The sequence below is a fragment of the Ursus arctos genome, unplaced genomic scaffold, assembly GCF_023065955.2.
Source record: "Ursus arctos isolate Adak ecotype North America unplaced genomic scaffold, UrsArc2.0 scaffold_4, whole genome shotgun sequence".
Classification (NCBI taxonomy): Eukaryota; Metazoa; Chordata; class Mammalia; order Carnivora; family Ursidae; genus Ursus; species Ursus arctos.
This window is the reverse complement of record NW_026623056.1, coordinates 35,190,192-35,205,630: the sequence shown is the minus strand read 5'-3', so window position 1 is coordinate 35,205,630 and position 15,439 is coordinate 35,190,192. Positions and strand designations below refer to the sequence as shown.

Genomic DNA, 15,439 nt, shown 5'->3' with positions numbered 1-15,439 from the left:
TTACATTAAGGAATTTAAAAACATTAATTGTTTACTGTATCAAGAGCTCCTGATGTTTTGCTAACTCTTTGCTTGGTCACTGAAAAACCTCAAGCTTCTCTATCTTTGCCTTTAAACTCCTAGGATTAAGGCAAAACCTCAGTAACATGTTTAATGTATCCATGAGCCCAAGGGACTATATTTATATCAGACTGATTTTGTGTTTTAAAACAAGACTATCCTGCTGTGATACCAAAAATATTATGGGACGGGAGTATAATGTTAGCAACATGGCAGAATAGGAAACTCTTGTTTGGGTTCCCTTCATACAAACCCAACTTCACAACAATATAAAGACCAAAATGCCCCATTTGCACAGTAAACAATCAACAAAACAATCAACAAAACTAAAATGTAACCTACAGAATGGGAAAGGATATTTGCAAATGACATATCCAATAAGGGTTAGTACCTAAAATATATAAAGAACTGATACAACTCAATACCCTGCCCCCCCAAAAAAATCCAATTAAAAATGGGCAGAAGACATGAACAGACATTTCTCCAAAGAAGACATACAGATGGCCAACAGACTCATGAAAATGCTCAACATTACTCATCATCAGGGAAATGCAAATCAAAAGTATAATAAAATATCACCTCCCACCTGTCATAATGACTAAAATCAACATTTAACTACACTAAGAATTAAAAGAGAAGACTCAACAAAAGTCATAAATGAAAGAGGAAACATTACAGCTAATAATACAAAAATAAAAAAGGATTATGAAGCACTACTATAAATATACAACCTTGAATCGGGAAGAAATAAAAAATCTGAGCATATGGTAATCAGTAACCAAGATTGAACCAATAATCAAAAGCCTCTCTGTAAAGAAAAGTCCAGAACCAGAGGGCTTTACAGGCATATTCTACCAAGTATTTTTTTAAAATAAATAACACCAATCCTTCACAAACTGTTCCAAAATACTGAAGAGGAAGAAACACTTTCAGACGTATTTTATGCCAATATTACCTGACACAAACGCTGGACAAAAATACTATGAGAAAACTATAGACCAGTGTCTCTGATAAATATTTATGCAAAATCCTCAACAAAATTCTAGCAAACCAAATTTAATAGCATATTAAAAGGCTGAAGTACCAGGATCAAGTGTGATTTATCCCTACAATGCAAGGATGGTCTAACATATAAAAATCAATATGATATATCACATTAACAGAACAAAACAAAAAAAAAATCAAATTATCATCTCAATTGATTCCGAAAAAGCACTGGACAAAATTCAACACCTTTTATGAGAAAACACTCAACAAATTAGGAATAGAAGAAAATTACCTCAACAAAATAAAGGACATGGAAAGACCATGGCTAATATTATACTTGATGGAAAAACTGAAATCTTCTCCATTAAGATCAGGAACAAGGCAAAGAAGACTATTCTTACCACTTCTATTCATCATAGTACTGGAAGTCAAACAAAAATAAATAAAAGGCATCCAAATTCAAAAGGAAGGAATAAAATTAAATTTGCAAATGGCATGATGTTAATATAGAACGCTTGAAAAGTTCTTAAAAAAAAAAAAAAAGTAAGCCCTCTCAGAACCAATACACAAATTCAGCAAAATTGCAAGACACAAAACCATCACATAAAAATCAGTATGTTTTTCTACAATAACAATGAACTAGCTAAAAAGAAAATTAAGAAAACATTCTCAATCACCATGGCATCAGAAAGAATAAAATACTTAGGAATAAACATAACCAAGGAAGCAAAAGACTTGGACACCAAAACTATAAAAGTGATGAAAGAAACTGAAACAACACAAATAAATGAAAAGATAACCTGTGCTCATACAAAGGAAGACGTAATACTGTTAAACTGCTCAAACTATCCAAAGTAATCTATAGATTCCATGCAATCCCTATCAAAATTCTGATTGAATTTTTTATAAAAATAGAAAAAAATTCTAAAAATTCCATGAATTCACAAAGGACCACACAATCCTGTGAGAAAGACAAACAAAGGTTGTGGCTTTACAATTCCTGATAACAAAACATATTATAAAGAGACAGCAATCAAAACAGTACAATACTAGCATAATGACAGACATATAGATCAATGGAACAGGATAGAGAGCCCAGAAATAAACCCTCATGTTCTATGGTCGAATGATCATCAACAAGGGCACTAAGGCTACACGGTGGGGAAAAGGATAGTCTTTTCAACATGTGGTGTTTGAAGAATGAAGTTGGATCCTTACCTTACACAGTATACAAAAATTAATTCAAAATGTATTAAAAACCTAAATGTAATACTTGAAACTATAAAATTCCTGGAAGAAAACAGGGAAAAAGCTTCAAGACAATGGATTTGGTAATGATTTCTTGGATAGGACACTAAAAGCACAAATAACAAAAGTAGAGATAAATGCGATTACAGCAAAATTAAATCTTCTGCATAACAAAAGAAACAATCAAAAGACTGAAAAGACAACTTACAAAATGGAAGAAAATATATGCAAAACACGTGTCTGGTAAGGGGTTAATATCCAGAATATATAAAGAATTCCTACAACCGAACAACAAAAGAACACATAACCCAATTAAATAACAGGCAAAGGATTGTATGGAAAATTTCCAAAAGAATCAAAATAGATTCATCATTTGATCCAAGAATATCGCTGCTTGGTATATATCCAAAAGAATTGAGAGTAGGATCTCCAAGGGATATTTGCATCCCATGTTCATTGCAGCATTATTCACAAAAACCAAGAGATGGAAATAACCTTAATGCTCATAGACAGATGAATGGATAAAGAAAGTGTGGCATATTCATACAATGGGATATCATTCAAACTTATAAAACTAGGAAATCCTGTTATATGCTACAACATGGATGAATCTTAAGGACATTATGCTAGTCACAAAAAGACAAATACGGCACTATTCTACTTATATGAGGTATCTTAAGTAGTTGAATCCACAGAGAAGGAGAGTAGGATGAGGTTAGCAAGGCTGGGGAGAAGGGAGAATTCTAGTGTTGTTGTTCAATGGGTACAGATTTTCAGTTTTGTGAGATAAAAGTTCTAAAAATCGGCTGCATCACAATGTGCATACAGTTAACAGTACCATTCGGCATATTCAAAAATAGCTAAAATGGCAAATTTTTATGTTATTTTTTTACCACGATAAAAAAAATGTTATAGAAAGGGAACATTAACATAGTGTTAACAAGCACGGGCATTGGATTTCAACTAAGCTGGGCTTAAGCCTGGCTGTAGTCTCATACTCGCCATGTGGGCCCAGCAAGTTACTTAAACTCTCAGGCAGGCTTCCTAAGGTAAATTCAGGATAATAACTATTCCTACCTCATATACGTACTATAAGAAACATTGAGATAAGTGTGAAATATTGAGCTCAGTGTTAGGTCATGGGTCAGCACTGAATCAACAGTGGTATAACTGTATGATCAGCAGGTCAGGAAGAGGAAGTATCACTGTAGGATTAGGGGTGAGACTGGTGGTTTCCTGGAAATTCTGATGTTGGTGGAGATTGGTAGGCGAATGTTTGAAGACCAGTTATAGCCACATTATTGTTGTTCCCAACTCATCTACCCTTTTCTATCCACAATCCTGAACTCCCGGAGGCATACACTCTCTTAACTTTTCCGTCAACAGCACAGAACCTGATCATTCTATTCCAAAATGTGTTTTGCAAAAGATCATAACCTGTTTTTAGAAGCAAACCGGACAAAAATACAATTACAGAATTCCCATTTGTGTCCTACATTTTGTTTTCTTTTTTAAAACATTTCTGGGGGAAGAAAAACAGTGATCTAAGTATAGGAGAGTAAAACAATAAAAATGTTTGCCATGACTCAACGAATACTGGTTTTAAGTAGGTAAGCACATGATTAGAGCCACTCATACCCTCCCCATCAATTAGCCTTTTTAATAAGGCAGGCCTGTCATTCAGAGAGATCAGAAATCAAATCAGAGTTTGCAGTAGACTTCTTCGAAGAAAGCATTTCAAGAATAAATCTTCCAAATGGTACAATCTTTTTTTCTGTTCTGCTGATAAAACAAAAACGAGGATATGTAAAGAGTCTTTGCTACTCCCTTATAAAATCTGCCAGTTGATACTCCCAAAGGAAATAAAATCTGCCTTATTTCTTTGCCCACCTTCAATGAACTTTAAAGTCGGTCTATATGTATTGAAGATTCTTAAGTACATTTTCCCTCTGGGATGGATTCAGCATATGGTCTGCTCCTAAGGCAAACATTTATTTAAACTTTAAATCTAAAAGGAATTCTTCCATTTTATTTCTAGTTTTCTTTCCTTTGATCCTGAAAGTAATTAACTTTCAGTGGCAGCTAATTATAAGTGAAGAGAAAGCAGAGTCTATATGGTTGTTTGGTGCAGGCTTGGCAAAGTGTTTTTTAATTGGAAAGTCTTTTTGTTCTATGCATTTCAATCAATTTTGCACTGTATTTATTATCCAGGATTCATATTATAACCATGACCTTTCATCTAATGACAGAATCTCACACAGAGAAAAAAAAATAATTATTTTAACAAAAAGACATTAGGGCTATAAAAGAGAAATGAAAGAGTCTGGGAAAGATAGACTATGACACAAGAGGAGCCACAACTAAATCCATTTCCTGCTCCTCATTGTTTAAAGTCCCAAAAAACCCCTTTGTATCAAAAGACGTAGGACTTTACATTTGAAATGGGAACTCCTCTGACTCAAACTCATTTCAGACAGCAATCAGCTCCTAAAAAAATAATACGGGGACAGAGAACACATAGGTGAAGATAATTGAGGTCAGAGGTCGTACTTATTGTTCCACGTTAGTACTCATCATCAGGAGCATGGAAGAATCCGGAAGTTAATGAGCTGCCAGTCAAATGACCCTTACCACATGCCGCAATTCCCTAAAAATGAACTTCGCAAAAAAACTCACCAACTCTTTTTGTCATCGATTCCTTCCTTCTCAAAAGAAAAAACAGGAATCTTAAAATATGTATTGTGTTTAAAATGAATATGTTATAAAAGATTTTTTTTAAAAAAAGTAACTGAACACAAGGAGAGGACATAGCCTCTATTTCCGAGAGAGGACTCTGCGCTTCCTGGGCTTTCTAAACAATTCCTTAACCTACCCAAAATAATCAGCATCACAGAAAAGCATCCCTCCTTCTGCTAACAGAGAGGCATCTTGACCCAACTCTCCTCAGTTACCTTAAAACCTTGTGCCACAAAGATGGTCTAAAGGGTAGGCTAGCCATCATCTTCTTCAAATTTGTAACAAGTTATAAAGCGATATAACCAGAGCTCCGTAGCTTACACCCATGCAGAATACCACTTGTGAGTTACTTCTACGGATTTTGCCTAATCGAGGGTCAATGCACGAAACAGTCATTTCCCCACTTCCTATAAAACCACTGATAAAGGCAATAGTCTCTGTGTTTTCTAATAACCAACACGAAAAATCTCTTTCCAAATACTTAGCATGCATAAAAGAAACTGTTGCTTCTCCTGAAGAACTGTCATGTTACCTTTTGTTAATAACATGAACTTTATAATTCATTGCATTTGCTTTTATGGCCTCTATTTGTAGAGATTTTAGGGTAAATACATTATCCAGTCACAGTAACTAAGTTAGCCAAGGTTAATTGCATATTTACTTATCCCCACTCTTTTAAAATTTCAAGGTGTATTTTTAATGGATTTTAAAGTATAGATTTTGTCTTCTCTTTGGGGAGTAAACTACGCTGTAAAAAGATCTATAAGATTTCATAACTGGCTTGAGAATAAAACAGAAATATTTTCTGCTTGAAATTTCAAAGATACGTCTTTAAAGATACTGATACAACTCTAACTCCACTTTTAAGGAATGCATTAAAGTGCAGATCATTAGCTGTAAGCATGATAAAAAGGTGCAAAGTTTTGCACATATTACAAAGGATTAAAATGTCACACTAATGAGGCAAAGATCACGTTATAAGCTCTTCTGTGGACTACTCCATTACGGAGTTTACATGGTTAGCTGCCTGTAAATGTGGCTGATTAATCCCTAAAAACTAAGTGGAATGGTGCCCAGAGGTAAACATCCATTAATACTGCTGGAAAGCTAAACAAAAATATATGTCATTGTTAGGGCACTAATATTACTTTTTGATACAAAGGTTTCTGTATACTTTTCTTCTTAGAAATTACAAGAAACTGTTGCATATCAAGTCTTTATATCTCTTTAAACAATCTCTCCCTCTGAAAACTTAGCTGTTCTCAGAGCTATCTCATTTCTATCCCATCCTCTTCTATCTCTATCCTTCCTTAAATATCATGAGAAGTCAATCCTAGACAGAATGGAAGGGTGTACTGGAACTTATACTACTGCAGATATGTAGGCAAAGCTTTGCTGATGAGCTGTTTTACTCTGATCTGATGGAGCCCCCAACTGTAACAAACTGTTGAGAAATAGGGAACTGTGTAGTAAGTCATGCCTGTCTTTTCCAGGGGGGCTAAGTGGTGTTTCCTACAAGAGCACCATCGGGGTACCTGGGTGCTCAAGTGGTTAGGCATTCCAGTCTTGATTTTGGCTCGGGTCATGATCTCAGGGCTGTGCAATCAAGGTCCATGTGGAGAGCCCAGTGTCCAGCCCTGAACAGAGCCCAGTGCTCAGCAGGGAGTCTGTTATAGATTCTCTCCCTTTGTCCCACTCCCTACATGCGCACACTCTCTCGCTCTCTCTAAAATAAATAAAAAGATCTTTAAAAACAAGCACCATTTTTCTCCACAACAAAACACTCAAAATAACTTCACCCTTTAATCTGTTAAAATTCTGTCATTCGATGAATTTTTAGCATCTGTCTACCATAATTTCCACTAATTAATTTCATGTGTTTTGAGACCCCAACATTCTATTCTCAAACATGAAGAATAATGTTACTCTGGAATTTGATAAATATCTCTCTGTCAAATTTAGCATTATTAATAAATTTTACACAGTTCAAATATATTCATCTTTATAGAAGAAATAGTACCGAGTTTTAAAGCATTTCCTTGTATGAAATTTCATCTGAATGAAAGCTCATTTATAAATGTAATTCCTTTCAGTTGGAGTTCTTGCTGAAGAGGATTTGCATTAAAGATAGTGTGGGTACCCACCTGGGTTTGTTACTGTTTTTATTATTTGTTTTGCATAATAATAAGATCCATGATAGGAGAATAACTCTGATTGGGTTTTTTTTTTCCTCTTACATTACTGCTTTGCCATGCTCTTGCCCACCCTGAAATCCATCTGCTCATTTATTTGTAGACCATCTGTAGCTATATTGAGCTAAACATAAGTTCATACTATGTCTCCACCTCTGATTCATTATTACATGGATCATTACAGCCTCCTCCCCCTTATTCTCTCAGCCCCTTCGGCAAGGTATTTCATACATTTATAATATATTTAGATTATTTTATCACATTCTGAATTCCATCCTGGGATTTCCCAACCCCCTAAATGATTTCACTAAGCCCTAAAAAAAAAAGTAAGTTTCACTTTTTGTGTTGTAAAGTTCTATAGGTTTTGATAAATGCTTAATGTCTTCTATTCACCATTTGGAACAGCTTCATTCTAAAAAAAGTCTTGTGCTTCACCTCTTCAGTCATCCTCTCCCCTACCACCCTAGCCCCTAGCAACCACTGATCTGTTTACCATCTCAGTAGCTTTGCCATTTCCAGAATGTCATAAAGTCGAGATCATATAGTATGGCGCCTTTCAGATTGGTTTATTTTACTTAGCAATTCGCATTAAAATTTTTCCATGCTCTTTGTGGCTTGACAGCTCATTTCTTTTAGTAGCTGGATAATATTCCATTCTATGAATGTATCACAGTTTGTTGTTCCATTCACCTTTAAAACGCATTCCAGTTGCTTCCAGTTTTTGGTAATTGTGAATGAAGCTGCCACAAATATTCACATGTAGGTTTTGTGTGGCCGCAAGTTTCTCAAGTAAATACTCAACAGAGACTGCTGCATCATACTATAAGGCCATGTTTCATTTCATAAGACACTGCCAAACTATCTTTCGAAGTGGCTGTGCCATTTTGAATTTCTACCAACAATGACCAAGAGTTCCTGTAGCTCCACATAGTGACAGCAGGTGGTATTATATATTTTTGGATTTTAGCCATTCTGTAGGTATATAGTGGCATCTCATTGTCATTTTAATTTGCAATTCTCTTATGACAAATGACACTGAGCATCTTTTCATATTATTTCCATCTGTACATCATATTTGGTTAGGTATCTGTTCTGATCTTTGGCCCATTTTTAAAACTGGGTTGTCTTTTTATCATTAAAGCTAAGAATTTTCTTCTAATTTGGAATATAATTCCTTTATCAGATAACATGTTTTACAAATATTTTACCTTGGTGAGTGGCTTGCATCTTAATTCTCTTAACAGTGTCTTTCTCAGAGCCTATGTTTTTTTGAACTTAAATAAAGTTCAATTTATCACATTTTTCTTTCCTGGATTGTATCAGTGGTGTTCTATTTAAAAACCTATCACGAGGCCAAAAGTAATTTATATATTTCCCCCTATGTTTTCTACAGTAAGTTTTACATATAAATTATACATATTAGTTGATTGATTGATGGCCCTGTCTACACCATGATTTGGGCTTCTAGACTCCGGAACTGTAATAGAATCATTTTTTTTTTTTTGTTTCAAGCCACCCACTGTGTGATAATTTATTATGGTAGCCCTAAGAAACTAATTCAGTTAGGGTATACAATTCCTTTTACACATTGTTGGATTCAATTTGCTAATATTTCATTGAGGATTTTGTGTCTCTGTTACTGACAGATAATTGGTCTATAGTTTACCTTTCTTGTAATGTCTTTATAAGTATTTTAAGTATTAAAGTAATGCTGGCCTTATAGAAAGTTCAGAAGTGTTCCTTCTTCTATTTTTTGGAAGAGATAGTAGAGAATTGGTAAAATTTCCTCCTTAGGGGCATCCGGGTGGCTTAGTTGGTTAAGCGTCTGCCTTCGGCTCAGGTCATGATCTCAGGGTCCTGGGATCCAGCCCCGCATCAGGCTCTCTGTTCAGCGGGGAGTCTGCTTCTCCCTCTGGGTGCTTTCTCTCTCTCTCTCTCTCTCAACTAAATAAATAAAATCTTAAAAAAATATATTTTTTTCCTTCTTAAATGTCTGGCAAAATTCCCTAGTGAAACCATCTGGCCTTGGTGATTTCATTTTTGGAAGGTCATTAATTATTAATTCAATTTATTTAATAGGGACTATTCAGGTTATTTATTTCTCCTTGTATGATTTTTGGTAGTTTATCTGTTCCAAGGAATTGGTCCACTCATCTAACTTACCAAATTCAACTAACTTACCAAATTCATGGACGTAGAATTGTCCATAGTATTCCTTTATTTTCCTTCTGATGACCATCGGATCAGTAGTGATGATTCCTCTCTGAACATTGAGATTACCAATATACATTTTCTCCTTGGTTAGCTTAGTTAGTAGTTTCTCACATTCGATATATTTTTTAAAACAAACAGCTTTCAGTTTTACTGATTTTCTCTATTATTTTCCTGTTTTCAATGTAATTATCATTTCTGTTTTGTTCTGTTTTCTTCTGCTTGCTTGAGGCTTAAATTTTTCTTCTTTTTTCTACTTTCCTATGTTGGAAGCTTAGACTACTGATTTTATGTCTTTCTTCTTTTCTAATATATGCATTTAAAGCTCTAAATTTCTCTCTTGCTGCATCTCATAAATTTCTACAATTTGTATTTTAATTTTAATTTAGTTCAAAAATATATTTAATTTTTCTTGAGACTTCTTATTTGGTCTACATGTTATCTATATGAATAATGTTTGATATCCACATATTCGAAGATAATCAATTAATTTTAGTTTAATTCATTATAGTCTGAGAATGCACTTTGTATGATTTTTTTTTTAATTTAAGGTATTTTTTATGACCCAGAATGTGGTCTATCTTGGTGAATGTTTCATGTAAGATTGGAATAAGGATGCAAGCATGAGGAAGATAAGAATTCTACTGTTGTTGGATGAAATATACTATAAATATCATTTAGATCAAGTTGATTATAATGCTGTTCAGATCAACTATATTCTTGTAGGTCAACTATATTTGTATTGACTGCCTGCTTGATTTATCAATTACTGACAGGGAGATACCAAACTCTCCAAATAGTGTAGTGGATTTGTCTATTTCTCTTCTCAGTTCTATCAGTTTATGCCTCACATATTTTAGTGCAGTTTTTGGATGCATACATATTTAAGGTTAATGTCTTCTTTGAGAATTGACCCCTTTATCATTCCTAATGCTTCTCTTTACCCTTGATAGATTCCTTGATCTGAAGTCTACTTTGTCTGAAATTAATGTAACTAGTCTGGCTTTTTTTTAATTAGTGCTAACATGGTATCTTTCTTTGCTTTTAACTTATCAGAGTCCTTATTTTTATAATGAGTTTCTTGCAGACAACATGCAGTTGTCTTTTGTTTATTTATCCATTTTGGAAATCTTTGTCTTTTAATTGATATATGTAGGCCATCCACATTTAAAGTGATTATTGACGTATTTGGATTAATATCAACCATGATTTTAATGGTTTTCTCTTTATTGTCAGAGGATCCTTCTCCTCTGCCTTCTCTAGTTTTAATTTCAATTATACTTAAAACTAAAAATTTTAGTGGTTTCTCTATAGTTTACACATATATATTTTTAAGATTTCATTTATTTATTTATTTATTTATTTATTTATTTATTTATTTATTTAAAAGAGTGAGAGAGCAAGGAAGAGAAGCAGACTCCCCACAGAGCAGAGAGCCCAATGCAGGGCTAGATCCCAGGATCATGACGGGAACCAAAGCAGACGATTAACTGACTGAGCCACCCAGGTGTCCTAGACACACATATTTTTAACTAACTCTACTCTGAAACAATACTATTCCACCTGCACACCTATTTCCTCTCTCTTATCCTTTGTGATACTGCTATCAGACTTTTTACTTATCCATATGCCGTCATTACTCAATGCATTGTTACTATTATGACTTTAAACACATAGTATTTTAGATCAATTATAAGTAAGAAAAATAAAAGATTATATTTTCCTTTCATTTCTTCCTTCTCTAATAGTCTCCCTTTCTTTACGTAGATCTAAGTTTCTGACCTGCATCATTCTCCTTCTACCTAAAGAAAGTTCTTTAACAGTTCTTGTAAAAAGATCCACTGGTGATGAACTCCCTCAGTTTTTGTTTGTCTGAAAAAGAAAAATATTTCTCCTTCACTTTTAATGGATATTTTCATTGGATATAGAATTCTAGGTTCCACTAGATATAGAACTCCCTGGATATAGAATTTTTTCTTTTAACATTTTAAATAAGGGACATTACATTAAAATTTATCAACTTAGTAACATATTTCTCCACATCTTCTGAGTATGATCAATTCTTACTCTGACATGTAAACACTAAACCCTTGTATAGGCTGGAACACAGGCAAAAATGGACTGTTAAACTCTCCAGGAACTTGAGCTATGCTGGGCTTCTGTCAAGCAAAAGAATTTGCAACACAAATGACAAATAAAATCATGATATATGTCTATTAAAACTTCTGTAAATTCATATACTGTACAGACTACTGATAAGCCCCTTAAACATTTATTCTTAAAGAAAAAAGATAACAATAAACATGTGCCAGTAACCTTGAAAGGCTACTAGATGAGATTCATGTAAAATTCAAGTCTGTGTCTCAGGAAATTTTGTTACTTTCTAAAGCATATTATAAACACTGTGGCACTCCTACCAACTCTTCCACGTGTATTTAGAAATTGAATGTGAAGTGAGCAAGGGAAAAATGAGCCCTTGAAACAAGAGAACGGTGGGTGCTTATGACCAAAACGTGCTGTAAAAGGCAGAAAATATGCATTTAAAATGGTTCAGACAGACCTCTGATTTTTCTTGCCTGCTTTTAATTTCATCAGCTATTTTTATAGCTGTTCTAATTACTTTGTTCTCCTCATAGCCTAAGTTATATTTTTTCAAGAAGAGTTGCTACTGAATCTTATCATTTGAATACATAATTTTATGATGAGAAAATCCACACATACACACAAAATTTTATTTTTATATTTTCAAGTTTTCTCAAATTTTATATTAGATTTATGTATGAAAAATAAGTCTTGCAAAAAGTTAGTTATTTATTCATTCATTTTTTTGGTACTTTACTCAACAATTAAGAATACAGAGTATCTTCTATGTGTAAAACTTGGTTTAAGGTGCTTTGGGGGATGGAAAGATGAATAGTTCTCAAAAAGAATCATTACTGCTGATGTATTTTAATAATCTTACAGCTAATAAGAAATTGTAGAGCATGTGTCTTTTGTTTCACAAAGTTATCTTTCTTTTGGAAAATACACTGTATAGCACCTTAAGTGGAAGAAATACTAATGCAGTAAATGAGTTTTAACCTATTAACATAACAATTACATTATGACTCTTGGTATTATTTTCCTATATTCAAAATAAATGTTAAATTTTAAAAAAGAAAAAAAGATTTAACAAAACTTGAATAATCTACATCTGAGCAAGTAAATGGTCTTTCAGAAAGTACTTGACGAAGGCCTTGTACTGAGTAGTTTGGCTTCATTCAGATGAACAGTGTTCAGAAATGATATAAAAATGTCTAATTTCATCAACTAGACTGCCCAAATCTAGACAGATGCTCTCCGCTAAGGTCTACAATATTTTCAGGAATTGGTTCACAGCTTAATTCTCTAAGCAGCAATAGTTTATATTTTAAACAAAACAATCTTTCTTCCTAGTGGCATCCTGAGCACTTTGGGATTAAAATCTGCAGTCTGGATCATTGCCTCCAAGATTTTGGTGCTGTACAACTCCAGGGTCTCTGGCCACAATCTGTGACCTCCATAGGATTCCAAAGAAATTTAAGATATTCGATTTCTCCTTCATTTGAAAAAACTATTTCCTCAACCCATATTAAACTGTTAATATAAGCAGGGAAAGGAAACTGATAATTATTTAAGGACGTTAAAGTGGACAATTCAGGAGTTAATAAGTGCTGTGTGTTCAGAAGAAAGCTATTCTTTTAAGTGAGCTTTCATATGTGAAATAAATTAAACCTTTGGATGCTCTATCCCATGTACAATGCTCTTGTATGTAATGACTTTATCTTTAAAACAAGAAAGACATCAGTAGTACAACCAAGTCTCAACACTGTTTTCTCACTGTGCTTAGTGAACAAATAAAACGTACAAAGAAGGGTAGAGGAGGGAAGTAAACTTGATTAAAATATAATGCTTTTACCTAGCATTTCTTGTCCCAGGCTTGTTCCCTCAACTTTGGATCAAACAGAAGAAATCCCAGAAGCTGCCACAGCCCCATCTCACTACCTCATGGATACCTGTTCACTGGCAGCCAGTTTTACTGGAGCAGGACTAGTCAAGTTCACTACATCATCTCAAGAAGGAGAGAGAATCTTTTTCCAAAGGAAAAAAAAAATACAGTAATAAAGAAGATGGAGTGGGTATTTATTAATTTGTTTCCTGGCTTCTCAGCATCTGTTCACCTTAGTGATGATACCAGCAGTTTGGGAATCTATCCCTTTTTCATTTTGCCCCTGAGATTGGCGAGGTTCCACCTAACCCCTGGGAACCAGGGATAAAGCATATAACTTAGACCTATGTCAGTTTGTTCACTGCATTCCTATCAGAGACATGTTCAAGACCAAAATCAGAGTCAATGAGATGCAGTGGGTCTCTGGCTGTGACTACCCACAGAGTTACTCTCTTTGTTTTCTCCATGGGATTTCAAACTGAGTTTATGGAAACCAAGAAGCCAACAGAAATAATGCATTTGAGATACTGAAACAAAGTAACCAGGTCCTGGGGAGGTTCTTTAAACATTTGCTAAGAGCTGTGCCTGACAAGATCTATCCCTAGATTTTTTTTTTTTTTTTTTTTTTTTTTTTTAGTGACATAATCCCACAAATTTCCTTTTTGCCTGAACCAGTTGCATTGAATTTTCTATTCCTTGCCACAGAAAAAGGCCTAAATCATACTGAAAGAAAAATTTAAGTGAAAGAGATGATCTTGTGGTGGGTGTCAGCAAGATAATTGTTTAAGAATTCAAGAGACCGAAATAATAGAGCACATATTCCAGTTAATTCTTGCATTTCCTATTCAAAGTTATTTTAAAGAGTTACATGCAGAGAAGTCTATACACTGTTTGGTGACTTTTCTTTAATTGAGTTACTGGAAGGAGTTATTATCAAATATATGTGACTTGATAGCATAATAACATGTAATATAAAGACCATGTCCTAGCACTTAAATGTTAAGGTTTTCGTTTTTGTTTTTTTTTTAATTTGTTTTTTTAAAGAGACTTCTGGCTAAAAGCTTGAGAATTGAAACTCTCCTATTCTGTTTCTCATGGTCTTGACTAAATCTCCTTTCATGTGCTTGTTATTTCATTTTAGTGCCATCAAACAAGTGTTCAATCTAATGAAAAAAGGTTTTGAAATGGTCTCCTGGAAAAGCACAGAATATGAGTCTAGTATAAGTGTAATTATGTACAATACAACAGTGAAACCAAGGACACGAAATAAAATAGCTGACAACAGTAAGAAGTCATAATTTCAGTCTCTTATACTATGCACACTCTCATCTTAAGGAAGATGAATCAAAATTCCTTGCTACTTGCATCATCTCTGAATATGAAGGGCTGCAATATACAAAGCTAAATTTGTGCTTCTTTTAATGGACCATGAAGCTAATTCCAGCACTGAAGACTGCAGTGCCAATATTCTTCCTTCGGAAGCACTAAACCAATTAGTCAGGTTTTGTGAACTCTTGCTTCTCATTTTCACTGTCACAGTTCCTTCCGTTCCTTTGGTGTGGAATGTTGCATGAAAAGGTTCTGTCGTTTAACGCCACTGGACCAATATTTACCTGCTGGGTTCTAAAATCTGATTCTCTTTAATTCTCCAAACCAGACACAGACCATCTGTGATCTCTGACCACCCAAAATTCAATGTCCACTAGAAGTGGGGCAGCCTCTCTCTAACATATGACACACGCGAGCACACTCCCAATTTTCTAGGAAGTCTTAAAAACAACACTCTGAAAACCCAAAGTAACAAGAATCCATCAAAGCATCAAAATAGACGATTGCCGCCTCACTCATGACCAAGTGTTTTTTAGTGTTAACGGATAAAAGCCAAGAAATGGGCTGATACCAAATGCCGCTTTAAGAAAAAAATTTAAAAAAAGATAATCTCTTTGTACCCTGGAAAATGGAACCATATTATCGGAGAGACGTACTCACCATTCTTCTAAAGGACATTCTGGTAAGATTTAAAAAGCAGCAGACTTAC

The 15,439-nt window shown here is 34.3% G+C and overlaps 1 long non-coding RNA gene across 1 annotated transcript in view; it reads right to left on the bottom strand.

Moving 5' to 3' along the window:
* The window catches only part of LOC130542599 (uncharacterized), a 114,667-nt gene that overhangs the window by 51,513 nt on the left and 47,715 nt on the right, over window positions 1–15,439 (bottom strand). The window contains exon 2 of the long non-coding RNA XR_008957261.1: window positions 1–15,439. This exon is cut by the window's left edge and continues 51,513 nt beyond it. This is a non-coding gene — a long non-coding RNA (uncharacterized LOC130542599).